General features: G+C 40.1%; 1 long non-coding RNA gene across 1 annotated transcript in view; it reads left to right on the top strand.

Moving 5' to 3' along the window:
* Nucleotides 1-1,999, top strand: part of LOC108640928 — a 61,028-nt gene extending 59,029 nt beyond the window's left edge. The window contains exons 4-5 of the long non-coding RNA XR_001921598.2: nucleotides 1,013-1,095; nucleotides 1,899-1,999. This is a non-coding gene — a long non-coding RNA (uncharacterized LOC108640928). The remainder of the gene's footprint in view (nucleotides 1-1,012; nucleotides 1,096-1,898) is intronic.
* Nucleotides 2,000-21,698: the final 19,699 nt, after the last annotated feature.

Here is a 21,698-nt window from a genome sequence, read left to right on the forward strand (position 1 = left end):
AAATGTAGATCCTGAAAATCAGTTTGTGAAAGAGGCTGGGGAAGCTGATAGTGCAGGGCAGTTGTGAGAACCTTTTCGTGCTGCTGGTTGCAGACCAGCCTGATTTAAGCTGGGCTCAGGCCAGCTGTGTTTGTGCTGGTGAAGTTTAAAGTTGTTGCTGTTAGAAAATCATCTGCTGTGCCAGTGGGCTTTGCACCTGGGAAATTGTACCAAGTCTGCCGTGCTTGGGAAACAAAAGCAAGTTCATGAGCTGGGGGACAGGGGAGCATGTGGGTGAAGATTGTCAGGCTGTATAGATACAGGTTGTTTTGGAACAGGACACTCACACACTCACCTCTTCGGTGCACCAGGAAGAGAAATGTGCTTTATTTACAACTCAGTTCTTATAATGTTAATGTTTATCCAGTATTGGAAGACTTAGCTCCTCTATTTTGTTCATTAAAACGCCACCTCAGGCAGGTTCTATATGTCAGAAGAATGGTTTATTTCATCCCTTCTTTACATTGCAAGGGATCTGGCTGCCAAACAGCTGCCTGAGCTGGCAAACTGAAGGGAGCTTGGTTTGTGCCAGAGGGATGACTGGCTGCTTCTGGCTGAGGAGGCTGCTCCTGCCTCCTGCCCAGCTATTCCTCTTGGGAGAGCAGGCAGGAGACCTGCGTGTCTGGGGCTGTTTGTGAGCACGTGCATCCTCTGCAGCTGTCCCTGTGCTGGCTTTGCAGGAGCGTGCTCTCTCCTGGGATGGGGAGGTAAAAGGGAAGATCCCAGCCTGCCCCAAGGAATGGAGACACGAATGGGGACTGTTATTCAGTGGCAGGGACAAGTGGCTGCCTGAGGAGAAATCCTGTGCCTTAGGTGAGAGGGGAAGGAGCCATCCAAGAGTGGAAGGAGGTGTTGTTGCCACCTTCAAAATCACCTTTGGTCTCTTGTTGAGTCCTCTTCCCATCAAATTTAGGGGTTTACTCTCTTGCAAACCTGATGATGTGTTTCAGGTTTGTTTTTTTCTTGCTTTCAGACGTCTCCTTCTTCCTCCCTCCCTCCCAGGAGTTGCTCTCCAGTCACCTCTGCAAGCCTGTGTATTACCTATGTTTCTGAAAGGTGTGCTCAGGTTCTGTCACCTCTTTTTCAAATAGTTCAGGAGGGCAACAGCCAGAATTCCCAAAAATAAAAAATGCAGGATTTTGATAAATGCAAATACATTGTCCAATAAAATGATGCAGATTAACCTACTTGATCACAATGTACCTTTGGTAAAAGTACTTGGGAGATTAAACCCAGAAAAGCTGTTTAAAAGCTCACTTTCTCTTCCAATCCCTTAATCTTTATGAAGAGAAAAAGTACACTAGCACAATGTTTCCAAAAATTTGTTTTTAGTAGGTCTACAAAGAGTTAGCTAACCTGCTGAGAATTCTGCACCCTGTAAAGTGCATCAACTGGGAGAGCTCAGCAAGTGTCCTGTTCTGCAGCCTGTCAGTCCCACAGTGCCAAGGTAACAGGGTGTCACTGCACTTCTCACAGGTGCTGTTTTCAAAGCCAGGATTGCAGAGGGCAGTAGAGTGAAAAATTATTGCAGTGGTGTGCAAGTCCAAGAAGTCACATATCAAGGACTGGGAGGATCAGTGGAAATCCAAAATGCTTTGTTTAACCCCCAGTTCCACCTCTTTACCATCACTAGAGGAAGAGCAAAGCTCTTCTGCCAATAGAACTTTTTTTGTCAGAGCCCAAATGATTTATCATAGATTTGACACTTCCTTCCCCCTCAGTTGAAGTTGTTTGGTCTTAAATATTTCTAGGTGAAACATTTAAGTGATGCTTAGAACACTTTTATTCAATACTTCTTCATTGAGAAGTCCTTTAAAATAATATGATGAAACATAATTGTCCATTTTTTTATTCTCTAGGAAGAGTTGACAGAGTATTTAATTTTGAATTTTGAAAAAAACAAATTGTTTCACTTAAAATCTGATTGCCCTGCCCCTCATTGCCCCCCTGCAATTTCCCTACATGTATCTGCTAAAGGTAAGTGAATCTCATTGTTTCTAGAATTAAACAAGAAGATTTGTTTTTGGGCAAGCACTGGGGGAAAAAACCAGAACATGCCAATGAAGGAACTGTTAACTGCTTTGTTCCAAACAGAGCTTCCCCCTCTCCAAATAATAATACTTAATTTGCAAGCAGGTTTTAAACAAGGTTGTGTATAAATTAGACCTCAAAGAGCTGGGGCCAATTTGTTCCCCTTAATTTGATTTACTCTTGAAATTTGAGAGGGATTGAAACGGTGACCACATACTGGTTAAGCAACGTGGAAAAGACCATGCCTGAAATGGAGAACTCTGTGGTTTCACAGGGGTTGCTGTTCTTCAAACTATGCTCTTTAAAATACACTACTTTAGTTAAACAAACACTATTATTAGCACTGCTGATAAGCACAGTCATGAAGATAGATGAAAATACCTCTGCCACTCAATTGAATTTTAGTAAAATTGATTGTATTTGAAGGTTCTTTAATCCTGTGCTACATTCTCTCAAATGATAAACAACACCCTTTTGGGCTGTTGCTGGTTTATGGAGTTATAGATAATCAGTTCCTTGACTGGAATTGCAGCTCTGTCCATTTGAACAGGATCTGAGCTGGTCACTGTGTGGGCTATGGCAGCACTGTTCAGGATAGCTGAGGACTTGGTGCTTCAGAAAAAGGACATATGATGCTCAGGAAATGATTTGGGTTTTTTGCCTGAAAGAACTTGCATTGGAAGCAAAAGCTCTGTATTTGTATGTGCATGTATCTGTTGTTAGGTGGAGAAGTGCCTTACTTTCCACATATCTGAGAATATAAAGATTATTTTTCCCCCCCTTGATACCAAGCATAAGTACTTAAAACACATGGAGGTCTGACAGACTGTATCTAAAGTCCAGAAAGGTTCTCTGCTGTGAAAATCTGTTGAAAAGCATTGAAGGTAACAAATGGCAAAATATTTCTTATTTTCTTTATTTTTGCAGGGGTTATACTCATACCTTTCTGCTACCCAGCATTTGTTTAGATTAAAATTAGAATTACTAAAATACCATGGAGATTCTTATTCCAGCAAAAATATTTTTAACTGGAAAAAAAGTGTATTCCAGTCACAGTTGCAGCAATATCTTTCAGATCCTGGCCTTGCTGTAGGTGTTCATTGAGTTCAGCCACGCTTCAAGTATTTTGTTCCACAGAATCATCACCTACAGTATTTCTGATTTTGGTAAGTTGTATTATCGTGCTGATTCTGTATATTGCATTGTCTTTTACAGAGAGGAAAAATGGCTTTTTTAAAGAAAGAAATCTGCTTAACTTTTGTTGCCCACAATAATCACTGAAGTATTCATTCTGCTCTTGATAAAGTAATGCCAAACCCCCAAACCAGGATTTTAATTAACTCGTGGAGAGTTTCTGAAGACCTGAACATCTCTGTCTTGGTGTTTTGCTACCCTTGTTTCTACAGTTCTAATTGGGTCACTGTAGACAATTGGTGATGGTGGTATTAAATAAACTTTCAAAGTTGCTGGCTAGTGATTTGAGTGATTAAATATGGATTAGATTCAGAATAAGCTGATAGAAAGATATTTTGTTTTCTGACATGCTTAAGTTTATGAAGATGTTGTGTCACATTGTATCTTATCACATTATGTTAATTTAGCACTGTGCAGGCTTTTGATGTGATATGCTCATTAGAATGTTTTCCAACTTTAGAGAGGTTTGTTACCAAGAGGCACAAGACTTGGCTCATTTGACAAAGCTATTACAACCTAATGGAGTGGCAACATTTTAAAAGCTACCCGGATAAAACACATTGTGTGTCTGTGTGTGTGTTTACAACTATATAGTTTTAAAAGTAATTGCAGAAATGGACTTTATACTTCCCAGTAAAAAAGGTCACTGACTATTCTGGTTTCCAGAGTGGACCTTAAAAAGACAGGTCAATCTTGCCAGACTTCTGCAGAGGTCAGGTAAGGTGTCTGAAGTGGAAAAGTCAGCTGTTTCTTTTTTCAAGTCTAAGGTAATTTATTCTTTTCTCATGTCCTCAGTGCACATAGTTTTTGTCTGAGTCATTGGCAACCAGAATTATTTGATATTCAACTGACAGACATCTTGCAGGAATGGCCTTTGGAGCCAGTCCTTATTTGTTTAGTTTTAGCTAATATCCGTGTGTATGCACAATTTAAGAAAAACAACAGTAATTTAAGTGACAGAAAAGGGGAATTAATTCAGAGCCTGAAGCAAGAACAGTCCTTTCTTTTGATTACAGTTCTGGTGTCTGAATCTGAATCCAGCATGCCCTGGATCTTTCTCTATTAGTGTGCTGTCAGACATCTCAGGGTGAAATTCATCTCCCTTCTCGTTACAGTGCTGGCAAACAGCAGAGCTAGGAGAAAGGTATTGTATAAAAAAGGAATTATTCTATCTTGAGTCTTCCTTTGTAGCATAAGCCCAGCTTTCTCTTCAATTCTTCTTCCTCCAAAACCCCCCTTCACCTGCATTTTCCATTGTCATGTTTTTCCTACCTGTAATCCCTCTTGAGGCACGAGCAGATCCTTGGCAGTTGTGTTCCCACACACAGCAGTCTGCGTGGAGGTGTCTGGATTAAATACATACTGCAAAAAGCAGAAAATCTTGCAAGAGAAGAGCAGATTTTTGGGGGGCAGTACTCAGAAGCAAGTTTATTTTGTCTTGTGCTGGTGGTGTGGGCAGCACCATTGTATGAACCAAAGAAGAGCAGGTCCTACCCTGAGGGCAGATGCTCTGAAGCTGCAGTGCTGCAGCATGGAGCCTGTGTATCCATGCAGAAATCACCTCCTTTATGCTTCCTTTCAGGACCCTGACAAGGCATTTCATAGCACTTCACTGAAAAGTAGCAGGGTGAATAAGAACAAGAGGCTTGATGGTAAAGCAGCATCAGTGGAGCTTGGGTTGGGCTGACCTCTGAAAAAATTGTGCAGAGCAAAACCTCTTAATGGGTGTTGCTTTGTGTTTTGACATTTGTAATGAACTGATATGAAATAAAGAACTGCTTCCCTTTGTTGGGAGGGAAAACTTATACAGGTTGCAAAGAACATTTGAATGTTTACAGGTGAACAGGACTGTAGTGAAAGGATAAAATCTTTTACCCAGAAAAGTGCACTGGCTGTGCATCCAGCAGAGTCCCTTTTTGTGAGACTTAAGCACTTCAGCCAACTGACAAGGGTGTGTGTGCCTTCTCTGCCACTGGCAGAGCTCTTTTCCCAGTTAAAATGAGGGTTGTGTGGGATCACATGTGAATGTTGAACTGGGAGAATTGACTGAACCAAATCCATCCAGCAAGACTGGAGGATGAACAACTGTGTGTATTTGAGGTTTATGTGCTTTCTGAACGTAATGTCTGATACATTCATGGGGTTATTGGGATTCTTCCCAAGAAGATTGCAATATTATCACAGGAAAACAAAAGCAATTTACTAGAAGATATTGGAATTGTTTTTAAATCAATGTTTCTTGTTATTACCATAGACAATGGGAATAGAATCAATTCTAGAATTTTCCCTCCCCATCCCTGCCATGTTTGCTTCGTGTCCATCCTCTTGCTAATCCCAGGTGTTTTCCTTCACTCAGAGAAAATGACAGTAGAGACTATTTTTCTGGTTTTTTTGTTATGCTTTGCTGTCCTTTTCAGTTTGTTCGTATCATCAGCTTCTCTTTAACTTCTCTCTGTGAGCCAGCTGAGCTCAGAGAATACTCAACGTGCACTATGAATGGCAGATTGTCTGTCAGCACAAGTAAGTCTGGAGTCAATAGTAACCAGAGGAAAGAGAAACTGGGTATCTACAGGTAAACAGAAGTTCTTTAGTGCTCAATTGCTGCTCAATGCCAATAAAAAGTGACATGAAAGTGTTGGACACAAAAAAAGGACTGAAATATAATCTCTTAAATTAATTCATAGCATTTATAGGGGAAAATAAGGAAACCTAACAATAGTTTTCAAGGTGACTTCATAACTGTTCTTCTTTCTCTCAGTATATATAGGGTTGAACCCAGAAAATTTTGTGCATATGTTGTTGAGATGGCAATAAGTGGTAAAAATAAAATTTGTGCCAGATTTATAGCTCCTTATGAAACACACCCTTTGAAGAACACAACTCATGGTCTAAGTTTGGCTTCCTGTTGTATGACTTTACCTTCTCCTTACATCTTCATGCTTCCAGCGTGAGCCTGAAAACTCACAGCGCTACCAAGAGAGGGATGTTGAGAAAGTGAGAGATTCCTTTTCTTTTGCATTGTGCTTTATATGGTTTATTTCCCAGCTTTTGGCATAATACTCTTATTCCTGGGAGTTTTGTGCCAAATGTTATGCCTAAGTTGTTTTACCTTCATTGTAACTAATTCCTCTCTTGTCAGGTTTTGATTTATATTGGTTCATATTTTCTGTTGTTTTAGGTAAATATATTTTCAGCTTTTTTGAAAATGGTAGGGCTGGTCTTTTGTTCCAGTTTGGGACTGGCCTGTAAAGAACCTCTACCCTGGATAGATGTTCTTTCTGCTGCTTGTGCTTTGCAATCTTTCATGCCTGAGGAGCTAATTTATAAGAAGTTTTGAAGCCAGAAACCAGGCCACAGGATGCCTTAAAGACAAAAATTGAGCCTGCTCTAAGGGTCTGTAGGAAACCAAAGTAGAGGGCAGAAATGTTGTTCCTTCTGAAGTTTTCAAAGGGCTGATGGATGCATGCCAGAAATGTTGGATTCCTAAATAAAAGAAACAAAAGGTCACAGCTGAGGGCAGATTGTTGGTCACTGAGGGGATGTTCCCAGTCAGTGCCAGCAACACGGTCAATATTGGGTTTAAGTGTTGCTGTTCTGAGAGTCTGATTTCAACAGTAAGTCCATGAGCTCCTTTTCTCAATGAATTTGTGTCATGGAAACAGAATGCATTGCTGAGGTGAATTCTATGTCCTGTTCTCCATTGCAACCTTCTTTTTTCACCTGAATTCAGCTCCTGTCAGGTAAACTTGCCCACAAGTGTTGTGTTAATGTGTGGTCCTGTAGGGCATGTTTACTGATGGACTTACACCTGCTCCTGTGAGCCTTTGAGAGCGGGCAGCTTGATTAACAGTGTCAAAAGGTTAAGAGAGGTCTGGAAGGGTGAGAGCGGTGTTTGCTTATCACCTGCTGACATGAGGAGACTTCTGCTAATCCCGTGTCTGCCCAGACCCACTCCTGGATCCAGACTATGGTGAGAACAGTACCTGGATTCAGCTACCAGCCCTTCGTTAGCTTTTAGCTCGTTTTCCTGTGACCTTTAATCAGAATGATAGTAAGGGACTGTTTGGCTGTGATCCACATACTCTTGTTTTTTATGAGGGAAAAACTCTCACTTTTTGGAAATGTGTTTTTGAAGGATGAAAGTAAAATTTCTTCTCCAAGTCAGACATTGGCAATTGTGACCAGCTAGGAGTGGAAAGGCAGGTAGGATGTTCTTGGGTGCACTCTCTGAGCCCAGGGCCATGGGCTTAGGACCTTTCTGAGCATAAGATGCTGTCTTTGAGTTTTCCCAGTGGATTTTTCCAGTTCTTTTTGAATCACTGTATACCTACAAACAATTCCACAGTAGAACTATGTATTTGGGAAATAACTTTGTTCCTGCTAATTTTACAAGGCTCTTGGTTCTTGTTTTGGAACAGAGAGTGAATAATCATTCCCTCTCACATTCTGTACATTATTCAACACTTTAGTCTGTGAATTGAAGATTTTTTTACTTTTGTCTCTGAAGTTTTCTACTGATAGAGAAGAATTAACGTCTCACTTAAGGCACACCATTTACATTTTGTATTCTAAGAGAAAGGCAGTATAACATCTTATTTTTAGTGTCTACTTGGGCTCATGGTGGTTGAGAAACTCCACTGGCAGAATAAAACAACTTATCAGAGGTTTTTGATGTCAGATCTTAAAAATGCTGTTTCTGGCTCTGTTATATTCCACACCTCTTCATAAATGTGGCTTGTTTTAGTCATGAGAGTTATTTATTCTGAGTTTCAAAACTCTGTAATCCCACAGAACTGGCTCAGCTTTACCAGCTGTCCAACAGTGGGACCGGCTCTAGCAAGGCTTTAATACAGAACTGGGAAGATATCTGAATTTCTGTGTGGAAAGGATGAATATTCTCTTTCAGAAATGAGAGGGGAAACACTGTCATTTTCTAAAGAAAGAATATTTAAAAAAATACTAGTATTTAAACTTTTCAGCCTTTCACCCAACTTCTTCATAATGTCCCAACTTAATTTTTTTTTCAAGTATACAAATGCGTAAACAGTTAATTTTCCTGAAGACACACACACATACCCCAAAGCAAACCTTAAACCAAACCTTGTTTGTTTTTCATACAGGTTGGAGATTGCTACAGTTCTCCCAGTGAACAAGAGATTAACTTACCTGCTTACATACAGGACTTAAAAATGTTATATCCTGATCAGTGATCCCTTTCTCTGTAGCTATCCTGTGAATTTAGATCCAGAGGTTAGCTTTTGCATTTGGAAGTGGACATGAAAGGATGACTGGACGAGGAATGTCGAACCTCAGAAACTTGCAGTGCCCTTGTTTTTCTTAAACAGGGACAGGGGGGAGATGAGATTTACAGTGTGAAAGAAAATTATGGCTCAGGAGCTTTACCTCCACTTTGCTTAAGCAGTAAATGCCAGGGCCATGGTTGTGAGAGGGTGGGACTGAAGTAGCCGTGAGCGATAGTGGAGTGCTTAGTCTGCTTATTTTAACTTTTTTAAGTGACTGCTCTAATGCCTTTCAGATGCCTTTTCTCTTACTGCAGAAATGGCTTACTGTGCTCTTTTGATACGCTGCTTTTAGAGGGTCAGAGCCATCCCTCAGAAGCTGTTTTTGGAAGTGGTGCTTGTGGCACAACTAAGGGCTTGGAGCAACCACTCTGGACCACAGCAAATGGGATACACAGCGCCTGGCAGCAAAATCAGCCTGCACACAAATGCAAAGTGATGGCAGGGTAAAGCTTGGTAAACAATGACACTTAAAGCACTACAAGTAATTTACAGTTTATAGATATATGAAACCCCAGCACAGTTAAATTTCTTAATCTGAATTCAGGTAGGACAGATGTTCCTTTACAATATTCAGATCTATTCATAAAGACTGGATGGGTGAAATTAGTGAGAGGGTGTAGAGCTTTATTTTGTTTTTATAATGATCAGTTTCCCTTTAACATCACCTTTTCTTAAAATTCCTGTGTAAAAATTGAATCAGAGCATTTACAACATAAAAAAATTATTTATTCAAGAAACAAATGGAGGTAATATAGAGCACCTCTTTATGTTGCTGAAGACATTGAGAACTTCCTGTGTGACAGAATGGTTGTTGAACATGGTAAGCTCTCAGAGGGCTTTCCCTGTGTTATTTGATATCAAGGATCTTGTTGTACAAGATGATTTTCCAGAAATTTAAAAAGAAACAACGGAGTTTGTGTGTTCACTTCCGAGCTGTTGTTACTGAACATGTTTGCAGTTCAAACAGCTATACTTGGCAAGTCCCTGTATTTTGGATTCTACTTTCTCTGCTCTTTTTTTCCCCTCAGTGAAAACACCAAGGGAAGAATTGATGTAAAACAATTGAGGATGGTCAATATAAAGTATTTCTAGTGTGCCAGTTGTGAGAATGCTCTTTTGCTTGACATATCGTGACTTTTACTTTCCTTTCTCCCATACACTGCGTAAAAAAGTAAAGGAAAAAAAAGTGGGGAATATCAGGGAGGGAATATATTCTTTCTTTTCCTAAACTTCAGAAGGAGGAAGGAAGTTAATAAATAGAAAATGTTTTACATGTTGTATTTTCATTTCAAACTCTCCAATGCAAATATAGTTGGCAATGGAAATTATTTTTTGTTTACCTGGCATTTGTGTTAGAGTTGCATTTATTACAATTTCTGAAAATCTGTGATGAAAACTTTTCAGAGAGTTTGAATTTGTCAAGCAAGTTTTTATTTAAAATTTAAAACTTAGTAGTGGTTCTCTCTAAAATTGATTTAGATGGAAGGAAAATTGGGTTTAACAAAAGCCTATCAGATTTGTAAAACCCGTTGGAAATCTGAGGGCTCAAGAAATTAGGCTCTGGATTAACTAAATCACTCTATTAAAGATTTTAAATTTAAATTCACTTTCTATCTTCTGTTTTGTCTTATTAACTTAACAGTGTCTTTTGACAAATTTATTTTTACATAAATCCAACAAAAAGAATATAAAATGCAATATCAGATCCTCTATCTTGGAAAACCTGGTACAGATGGGGGGTTGCAGATGTGAGTCTTTCCAAGGGCAGCTTCCCAGAGAGGGGAAAAGGAACTTTATTTCAGCAGGCAGAGGAGGCTGTGGTGGCTCCTGCATCCCTGGTGTCAGGAGGAGGGTTGGGAAGGTACGAGTTTGGTTTTTGTAGAGCTGACAATCTTTACTGTTAACAACATGGTTCTGTACAAAGGGGATGGAGTACCAGGGAAGTAGATGGTGCTTTATGTCCTTTCTGTTTGTTGTTTTTTTTCTTACTAGTTGAGAGGCCAGAAATGCGCAGAAATTATGGGTTAATGAGAACATCTGCTGGTTTTTTTCTAGAATTAAATTTCATCTGGAACCAAATTTGATGTGATAAAGACGGTTTGTTTTTGCAATATGAGCTCAAATTATTCCTGTGGTGTCTGGTGCTGTAACACTGCACAAAGTGTGGAATCCTTTCATCCTGTGATTCAGATAGTCAAAGGCTTGCTTAGTTACTCACTCAAAGCTTGAGGAAAAAGAAAAGGCCAAATGTAGTTTGAAAAGCCAGTGAATTTTAGATCACATTTAATTATTTTTCAATAATAGACCAAAGGATCAAAAATCCCCCTTTTCTACATCCAAGTTGCTCTGTGCTCCTGCGGTTTTTACCTTGTTTCACAAGCTACAATAATTTTGTTGTGGTTTTTTTTTTAATGGCAACAAAAAATATTTTTTTCTGTGTGACAGTGGTGTGCTAGATGTATCAAAAGTCAAGTGCAAAACTCTTTGTCAGGGAAAGCTGCTTTTAATACCAGCTGAAATTTTGTTTGTTGTATTCCAGAGAGATTTATAAATTACTACCTTTTGATATGGACAAGTGTCCTTAGGAAGATCGGCATTACATTTCAGGCAAAGAAAAGGGGTATTTACATGGTGTATGCAATGGTACCAACAACTATGTTGTGTTTTGCCAGAGCTTCAGTGTGCCCAGTCTCACAGCTTTCCCTATTAATGTTTAATAGGAAAAGCAGCAGGGCCCAGCACATTAGTGCTCCAGCACTGCAAAATGGGTTTGGAAACTGCACTGTGGTTGCTGGCAAATTTTTTTCAAATACCTGGATAATTACCATTAATAAATCAGTACTGAGAAGGCTCCTGACAGCTGAATCAAAGAGTCACTTGGCAGTTGTAGGATAACAAAGTGTTATTTGACTGTAAATGTTCAGGTAGGGAGCAGTTGTGCAGTCCCAGTCAAACTCTTCTTCTGCAAAACGAGAGAGGACGGAACCCTGCTCCTGCAGAAATGGCTCCTTGGGATCCCCACACCTGTCTGTGTGTCTGTTAGAAGCTGTGTGCTGAGGTGCTGCTAATTTAACTCAAGTTTTTGCACTCCTAGGGATGATGAGAAGTGATGTAATATGGGCTAAGGAAGTGGGGAGAGCTGCATTTCCAAGGTTTGTTTCTTGCCATTCCAGACTTTTCCTGCCTAGAGCAGTCCATGAGCTGGTCCATCAGCTGCTCTTATTCCAGAGCAGCAAAACCTGAGTCAGGCTGTTTTATCACTATAGTGTAGTAGAGTCTTTTAATAGAACAGTCTTTCCACAGGGATGCATTTTTCCCAAAATGGCCACTGCAATGTACATCCAATGTAGTAATGTCAGTCTGCTTGTTTTTCTGCTGTCACTGGTTTTACTGCTGTGGGGAGGGGGATTCTTATGCCATTTACAGTACCTGATTTAATTTTTTTTGTAGGCTAGGACTGTTTCATTGACTTGAATTCTCTCCCTTCTCAGTTACTCCTGTTTTGCCCTATTTAGTATAATACCTTCCAGTGTTTTGGTTGGGGTTTTGCTTGGTTGGCTTGGTTGTTTATTTTTGTGATGGCTTTTTCCTGTGTGTTTGATGCCTCCATTTCAATGAGATTGAATCAGTGGCACTGTATTCATGTTCAACTTTTTGACAGCATGTGAAACTACAATAAGAGTTAGATCTGGGCAACCCTTCATGTTGTAAACCATTGATTTTGTGTCCTGAAGTAAGACTAGATTTGTGCCTAAATCTTCTGAAGTTTGAATCATTCATGTTTCTGTGCTTCTGTACTTGGTAGTCCACTGGCTTTGTAGGTCACTGGCAATAATACCATGTAAATGAGATCTCTCTAGGCAGAGAGAGCATCCACACAGGCTTGGTACCACTGAAACCATCCCAGAACCTGCCTGTGTTGTAAATTTAATGAATCTTGTGAAGAAATTCATAATGTTGGCAAAATATTTGAAGAGTTCATGGAATGAATGTGGCCTGCAGTTCTACATGAAGATTCAAAAAAACTAGAGAATAGATAGTGTAATTGAATTTCCTGGATTTCAGTAAACACACCGGGATGCAGTGGATATATTCAACAGAAGCATTAGTTTTAAAAATATAGCTGTGCACTGTAAGTGGTCAATAAAACTACGTGACCCCAGTTCAGAGGTAGAAACTGGAATATTTATTGAACATGGAAAACACAATTTAAGGGTTTTGGGGGCAGGACATGTTAATAAGGAGGGTGGGTTATGCTAACTAGGGGATGGATTATGTTAACTAGGGGATTACACAAGTTTCTGCTACAGTTACACAATTGGTTAATATTTCCCGTAACAAGGATTACATGGAGGGAAAAGAACAAAGGGGTTTCTACATGGTCTGATAACATCATCACAGAGTCTTTCCATGATCTTTGAGGTCCCTTCCAACCCAGCTGATTCTATGATTCTATCTTGCTGGAGGAGACAGGACAATCAACAAAGCTAAATATTAACAGGTCTTGTGTTGAAGGTCCTTAGAGTAAGGAGTTTCTCCCAGCTGCTGCTGTCCATGGCCTGCTACATAATCTCATCAGCTCCTTCTCTGCTGATAGCTGAGCCTGGATCCCAACAGTGCATCAAAAGTTCCAACAGTGATAAGGGATAGCATCTGGCAACAAATCAGGCCTCATCAATTCTTAGTGTATGAAGGAAGAGAAATATGTAAAGCAAACAAATAAGCTGTTTGATTAAATATCTATACAAGTTGTGATGCATTTGTGGCCCCTTTGGGACCACTATGGGGAAGTACAATATTTCAAATTACCTTGCAAAGAAGCAGATGTGTTTTTTGGAATCTACTGCATGCATCAAACAGCAGTGTGAACTGCTGGCAGTTGTTGCTAACATATGAATATTCCTGTTCTTTGTCCTGAGCTTAATAATTCTGGGGGTTTTTCAGTCTGTCCAATGGGAGCTGACACCTATACAAAGGGTATTATCAACAAGTTAAAAATCTCTATAAGCCTAGGAACTCTATGCAGATTATAGAATTTAGTGACATTTCAGGCTGTAAGAAAACAAGGCCATCTTTATGCCCCTTAACTGTATCATTGATGAAGGTCACAAATATCATCAACTCCTCTACTGAAACTGGTGGCACCAACTCAGCTTCCATCACCCAGTGTGTGTTCAGCATGTGTCATGTGCCAATAATCAAACGTGAGCTGAGAAGATGTCCCCACAAAATATACCTTGGAGCTTAGGAAATACAACTGCTAAATCAGAGACTCTGTTTACTGTAATAGTGGCTGCAAGTGCACACACAGGTTATCTGTAAACTCCCATCTTGCACTGACCAAAAGTTTCCCCATAAAAAATAGGCTGGCATGAAGGGCCATTTCCAGGGAATCCTGAGGGAGAGGAACATTTTAAATGTCATTACTTTCTACTGCTTTGCCATTATCTGATGACACAACTAATTATTCTCAGAAAATGTTGTTTATTTAAACAGTAATTCTTTAGTACCCTATGTTCAGAATATTCTCAATGGGATCAAATAATTCCTTATAATATTAATCATCATAGCATGGAATCATCCTCAAGAGCATAATTATTGGCAGTGCAACTAGCATGCAGCAGAAGTTCTTGTCAAGTCTACAGGTAAGGCAGATATGGATGTCTTCAAAAGGCATCATTAAAAGCAGCCATTTCAGCAGAAGAAGCTGAAATTTATGATCTTGATGTAGTAACTTTGAACTGAAAGCAGTGAAGTCACTGAGCAAGTGGCAAATCATCCATGAATTTATGACTTGCAGCTCCCTTGCTCACCCAAGTCTAATTGTGTGGAAGAGCCCCAAATGTTGACTTGTTTTGATGTTCAGCTGAAAAAGCAACTTGCTGATCAGGAGTTGCAGTGCTGTTCACCATCCACAGGTCTTGACATGCTCAGTGAAAGGGAAGGGACAAGGTACAGAGAGAAGTTATTTTGGATTCAGTCAGTTCTGCCCTGTACAAGAGAGATGTTGGATTGGGAGGGAGGCCTCTGAGAGGGAAAATCCAGCTCAGTCCCCCAGCATGAGCATGAAACGCAGGTGTTCCTGCTTCCTCACTCCAGTCATCACCTTAAGTGCTGATGATTCTGCTTTTCAGAGCAATAACTAAAGCAGTTTCTTCCATCCTTGTATTAACAAACTTAGTAAATCATATCCAGCATGATCTTTAGTGGGAAGTTTCACAATTTATACTGGTACTTACAAGCCCAGTGAGCTCTGGGATATGTGCTCTCTACTTATAGTACAGTGGAGATTTCCTTGGCAGTATAAAAAGCGGTCCAGACAAATAATAGCTATGTTTTGGTTTTGTTACACGTCAGCATGTATCACTTCACAGTGACAAATATAAATCCCAGTTCTGATTTTGGATTCCTGGCCAAAAGCACTAGTAAGTTTTGTTCTCTCATACAATTTGGTATGTCTCTTTTGAGATACATTTCCCCATAAGATACCAGGTGCCTTGTGAGTGAGACAAGTTCTAGAGGCACTTGAGCTCTATGGGCACTTCAGCACAGCACTAAAAGCTGTAACAGCTGACAGGTCCTTATTTTCAGCTCATCTTCCTTTCTCGCTGGTGCATTGTGCTCTCCAGTGCTTTTCTGTAGCTGCTGCTTTATCCTTCTCAGCTGCCACGGGAAGGACAACTTTTCATTGATCACCTTTGGTGCTAAAACTTGGGAAGGGATCTTGTTTCTTCTGAAGAAATGTGTGTTGAGCTTCCCAGTTGTTCACTCTGCAGTACAGTTATTTTGTTCACTTTGCTTGTGAACACATTTGCTCAACCTTAGCTTTCAAGTGCATATATAAATACAGAACTCACTGGAGTGTTTGAAATGTGTTGGTAGTAATCTGTCAGTTGGGTGCTGAAGCTGCTGAAATCTGCACATAATAGGGTCAGCATTTTCACCATTAAGGCAAAAAGCAGTTTTTAAGGATGTGTTGAGTAGTTCTTTGCTCAGTATTAAACTGTTAGTTTTTCAATAGGGAGACAAGACTCTAGCTGCATCAAGCTTACTGTAGAAATTACTGTATAGTTTTATGACCTGTATTATTCAGAAAGCCCGACAAGATGATACTAATGCTCTCTCCTGGTTGTAAATTCTGTAAGATGCTTAGATACCACATGGTTACAGCATTGGCATAAATATGCTGATTGATACAGATGTAATTAATTTTTAGATCTTTCTTGCAATTATTCTGGTGATAGATGTATAAATTTGTCCATAACCTATTAGATAAAATGTCCCACTCTATCACTGCTACTTGTAAAATTTAATGTTTGCAGGGCTTGAGGTTATGGTTCTGCTGTTGCTTTTTTGTTCTACAGGTGTACTTGTGAATCCAGTAAAATTATGAGCTGACCTGCTCACTGAAGTGTGGAGTTACCTCCCAGGAGCCGCAGCCCATGAGTACTTGAGAAGGGCTCTCTGGCTAAGGGGAAGGGATGACCAGTGGGGCTGATCCTGGGTCTGCAGGGCCCCGGGTGGGAGCAGTGGAAGAGTGAGGAAGTAGAAATTCAATTTTGAGGCTGAGCATTGTTTCCTGAAGGTCTGCTTCTGAATTTTGGGAGGATACACAACTTCTGCTGTCCTCACCGAGAAGTTCCTTGTGCTGCTGTTCTACAGTAGGTTTTAACTTCCAGTGCATCCTGATGGTTTTCAAAGGAAGGAATGGATACCTCATGACAAGTAAGTGTTGGCCTAGTTTTCTTTTTTAGTTGAAAAAAGCTATGTTTATCCTTTATTAAATTTGTTGTGGTGTCAAAAATATCTTTGGACATGCAAGGAATAAAACAATATATGGTCAACTTAGTTATACATTTTTATTTTGCTGCAGCTCTTGATAAAACCAGAGATATCATCAGGGCAATACTACTTCAGTTGCTTTTCATTTACTTTGATATACTCTGTAAGTGCTAACAGCTTTTAAAAGTAGTACTGTTCCACAAGGGGGTTTGGCAGAAACAGGCTTGTATGGGTAGCCTGTGGATTCCTACCGGGTGCTGCTGTTGTACCTGAGAAAGGAAGTAAAGAAATAAGATGATGGTGGTGAACTTTGTCCATGTGGGGATACAACTGAACCTTGTATAATTTAAACTCCTGCTGGACTGAATGGATGAAGTTCAGAGGATGAATACAGACCATGCCCTTTAATGTATTTTCCCAGCTGAGAGAATAACAGGGAATACACTATGAGAAAGGATCAACTTCTGAGAGCCTTTGACTCATGGTGGGATTTTTATCATGTGTCTTGGCAGTCTGATACTCATTTAGTCTATCTGATTGCTGCATGCTAAAGATGAATTAAATATTTCCAATTTTTAAAGCATGGAAAAGACCTGAATGTTCTATGAAGGAGCTTTGTGTAAGTATTACTGTTTCTTTAGCAAGTAATGCATCAGTCACCATTATGGTGGCCATAAATGAGTAGCTATTTAAAGCCAAGAATTTATCATTGTTTCAAACAATGTTTTAATAGTCTGATATTTCAAATTATCACTTTAGTTAAAATATACACTCATAGTTCATGTTAACATAGAAAGCTTCAATAGTCAGATGTAGTTTCCTACAGGTGTTAGGGATGTCTAAGCTGAGAGGGTGATTGGAGTTTGGAGGCTGAGTGCCAGGACATGTTAAATTGTTTTACCTGGGTGCGTGCAGGTGCTCAAACTGCTTTTTGGTTGCAGCACCCTCAGAAACGGGGAGGCCTCTCTACAGGTGTAAAGGCTTCTGGGCTTCAAAAGGTGAGTTTTTATGCTGGGCAAAAATGAGAAAGGAAAAGGCCCCAGTTCCAAATGTTTCCTTCTTCTTGAGAAGAGACAGGAAAACTTCAGTCTCTAAAGCTTCCCCTTTATTTTTAATGTGCTAACCTGGTTTCGTGTCAATAGGAACCTCCAACTATGTACTCTTGTACATGTTGTTTTAACACATTGACTTGAGTCACTTAAATATTCTTGTTGTTGAACAGCTTCTTGTGTAAAAACCATGTAAATTTGCAAGGAGTTTTTTTCTAGGGTGATGATAACACCTGAGAAAGCCTCCACTTAGTAGGAGAAGCAAAAAATCTGTGTGAATTCAAATCTTAATCAGGAGGCAGGAGTCTTTAATTAGGGTGTCTGTGTGAGGATGCAGGTGGGGAGTAGCTGTTTGCAGGGTTGGTTCCTTGCTCTGTGGTGGCTTCCTCTGTGTTACTGGTGTTTCATGGCAATTACCTTTGGGACTTTGAATGTACTCTCTTTCTCTTCTTCCCTTCAACCGAACAGACTTGAAATCTGCTACTTGCAATGAAAACTTGAATACAGAAGCATCAAGTAGCTGGAGATTAGCAAAACAGTAAATGTTAGACAATTATGTACTCTTCAGTGTTAAGTGTTTGCCAAAGCTTTCTCTTTGACAATACAATGTTATGTCTGAAGATGCACTTGCCTTGGAATTTGGAAAACAAATACTGATTTGTGCTTTTGAGCAAGTGGTAAGCCCTGGAGAAAAGCACTTGCCCATCTTTCTTGCTGATGCTCACCTTCATAGGATGTATATTTATAACCTTACTGTTCTAATAATCTTAAACAACTAGCCCTGAAGATAACTGAAGCATGACTTTGTTGCAATTTATCCTTCTTGCTGAAAGGGATTAAATAATATAAATCAAAGGTTAGTGAAAGCATTGCCTTGAATTTTAGATGCTTTTCAGTGCATCTTTTAGAAGGCTCTCTTTGAATTTCTTTGTTAAAAATACTCTGCAGGAGGAAAAATATCACTTGGGATCCGTATATTATTCTGTGAATGTTGTGCTGGTAGCAACAGGAGACAATGGATGTCAAAAGAACCAGGTGCAAGAATTGCTTTCTAGATGCATAGGACAATCTGTGCACAAGCTCATATAATACTATATAATATATATAGTATAATACACATACTATATATATATAATATATGTTTAATATATAATACTTGGTGAGACTGGTGCCAGTCAGAGTTTTATATGACTTGAGGACTGGAGAGAAAACCTAAACTCACCTGCAATCAAAAACTATGTCTGTTGGACAAGAGAATGTTCAACAAATTGTAGCGTTGTCTTGGAAAGCACCATAATTTACACCTTGCTCTGTTTGGTTACCTCAGCTCTCCTGAGGTGAGCTGTTCAGTGCAGCTGTGCTGCAGGTGACCCAGAGTGTTGATTGAGAAAGGCTACTCCATAGGTTCTCAAAAGTTTTGATGGGCAGCAAACTTTGGTGTGTCTCGGTTGTCCATGCAATTGGCTCCTGGGACTGCAGCTGGTACTCTTCCCTCTTAGACCATTCCTCTGGTGCTGTTCAGGTCAGGAATCTGATCACTCTGTCTCCAAAGCCAGGTTTATTCATGGGTGGAAGGCCTAACCAACTTAGAAGGGCTGTCATTATTTGTAACAAACAAAGGTTTATTTTCTTCTTTTTTGTCGTTGTTGTTTTGCTTAGCTGCTGACCTTAAAATAGACATCTGAGTGATAATGAAGATGAGATTGAATGTAAACCATCTTAAAAAGACAAATGCCACCAGAACCTTAAAAAACTGTCTTAATCTTAATCAAACTCTGTTTTCATTATCTGTTTGAAGGATTTTCTATTACTGCAAAATAAACTGCAAAGAGTGTTCATGGATCTCCTGGTATAGCCAAATGCATTAGTCCTATTGGAGAGCCTAATCTGCACCATGGGTTGGTGGTGCCTGATCTTTCTGGCTGGGATGGACACTTAATTTAATCTTGAACCAGGGGAGCACCCTTCATACCTCCGTGCTAGGTGGAGTGGCAGTGGGATGGGAGAGTTCTCGCTGTCAATGTGAAAACTCGGAGAGTACTACTGCCATTTGTTTGGCTGCTGTCTGCTCCCTCCTTGGTGAATGGAAAGAGAGACCAGCGGGGTGGATGGCTCAGGGTCTGTGCCTTTGGCTTTTTAGGCTCACCCTGCACCTCTCAATCCCCAGAGGAGAAGCATTTACTTATTGGATTTTATCTGCACAGTCAGGGGCTCAAATCAGGATCTCCAGGATACAGCTGTCTTGTCACTTGCTATAATTAGACTTCAAAGGCCTGACTTCAGGCCAGAATCTGGAGTTCTTTTTAAGCACCATGGCAGACCTACACTGCAACAGGGTTTTTAATCACAGTCCTACTTGTTTTAAACCAGAAGCATGTTATAAAGCAGTAATTCTCTACAGGTTTCAAAGCTTAGGGTGTATTGTTACCTGCTGGAGTGCTGTGCTCTTTCAGTTCTCAGGTTTATCAGGTTTTTGTTTTAAGATGAGTCTCCCTGTGACCTCATACCAATTCAGCTAAGAACAGTCCTGCTTGTGCAGTGTATTGCTTCCTTTATTTCATGGCTTCACATTAGGATACAGAATTACTCAGAAAGCCAGAGGCTTTCTCAAGGCCTGCTTGTTAGTTATTCCTCCTCTATACACAGCCAGCCTGGATCTTTCTGTAGTTATGTGATACAGGCTCCATGTGAAGAGGCTGAACAGCTCAAGCACCTGCTGCATTTGGCACACCTCTGGGGTTTGAGGCTTCTGTGGTTTGCATCTGTCGTGATTCCTTTCATTCTCTCTGGAAGTGAGAGAAGGAGCTCACAACGTGAAGGCAGTCTGAGTTCCAGATGAGTCTCATGTGATGCCCTTTTTGGGGTAGACTTTCTAGTAACTGAAGAACAATGATACAATTCTAATTACTCTTGCTAAAATGTAAAATAAAGGTTTTCTGGTTTGATAGCATTGAGCTGATTCGTGCACTTCTGCCAGTCATTCCATATTTCAGTCACTAAAGACTTTTTTGTTTTTAATGAAATGTACTTTATTTAAAATAAAGGTTGTGTGCATTTTTCATTTGTCACACCTTGAAACTTGATTTTGAGCTGGTGGCACAGAAAATGTTCTTTTGATGCATTTTAGGGGACAAAATAGTTGTCTTTTTCAAGTACTTTTTTCTCAGTAAAGGAAGGTGGTTTTGTTGTTAAAAATACATTGTGTTAATTATACACATATGTAGGAATCGATCTTCCTCCTAGAGGAATGGTGAAGGGGCTCCAGAACTCATGGATGAAGTGTTAGGAAGCTGTAGGTGTGGGTGAAAGTATGAACCAGATTTCTTGTGCCAGACCCACCTGCTTACAAAGGCCTCCAGCTGTGCAGGCAGGGTTGTTTAGGATAGGAATTGCCTTGCTCCAAATCATCCAGCTGTCCCTAAAAATGGCCCTTCTGTATGTGCAGAGAGTGAAGTGCATCCATGTGATGGTTTGGACATGTTGGATGTCCCGTGCCCTGCTGCCTTCAGGCTGGCCAGACTTGGGAGGTTTGCTTCAAACCAAGACCACTGTTGATCTCTGTGGAGGCTTACAGGTTATAACCCTCCCTGGTCCTGACTTACAAATATGCCTGAAATAATTTCTGGTTTCCAAACTGCCCTGGAGGGCCACGAGCAACTGCAGTTCAAAGGAGTGAGGTGATGGCTGTTGAAAATGGTTCTGATTCTGAGGTTCTGCACTGCAGGACTGGCTTGCAGAAAGGTCTTTAATACTGAAGCACTTATGCTCTCCTGCAAGGAGTTTTATTTTTTCTTGATGCCAGCAGGATTATCTGGTTGCTGGTGCTATAAATGTTGCCCATGTGAATGTCCTGAGGAATCCTGCAAGATACCTTCCCTACTTAGTAATTTTGCATGGGATGGAGCTGGAACTGAAGCCTGGGATAACTTTCTTATGCCAGTGAACTGCTTAAAGAAGTGGTGCAAGAAGTGTCAATAACTGTGCAGGACAGGACTAAAAAAGAAGCTTTTTGGTGTTTGGTATATTGTGTTGGGGTCGAGAGACTTCCTATGTGTATTCACTCCCTGTATATTACCTAGTTCTTTAGGTTTACTGGGGATCCTGGCTGAGGGCTGCCAAGGAATAAAATGTACCCCATGAAATGCTGGTCAGCGCAAACAGCAGAGCTGTAAGCAATTTATATTCTCTAATTATTAAAGATTCAGACATGCAAGATGAGCTTACATCTTTGCAATTATCTAGTAAGGTAGAAGAAAATAAATTTAATTAAGGAAGTATATCTTGGAAACACAGAGTAGTG

Source organism: Manacus vitellinus, unplaced genomic scaffold (genome assembly GCF_001715985.3).
Source record: "Manacus vitellinus isolate BGI_N305 unplaced genomic scaffold, ASM171598v3 scaffold_48_pilon, whole genome shotgun sequence".
NCBI classification, from domain to species: Eukaryota; Metazoa; Chordata; class Aves; order Passeriformes; family Pipridae; genus Manacus; species Manacus vitellinus.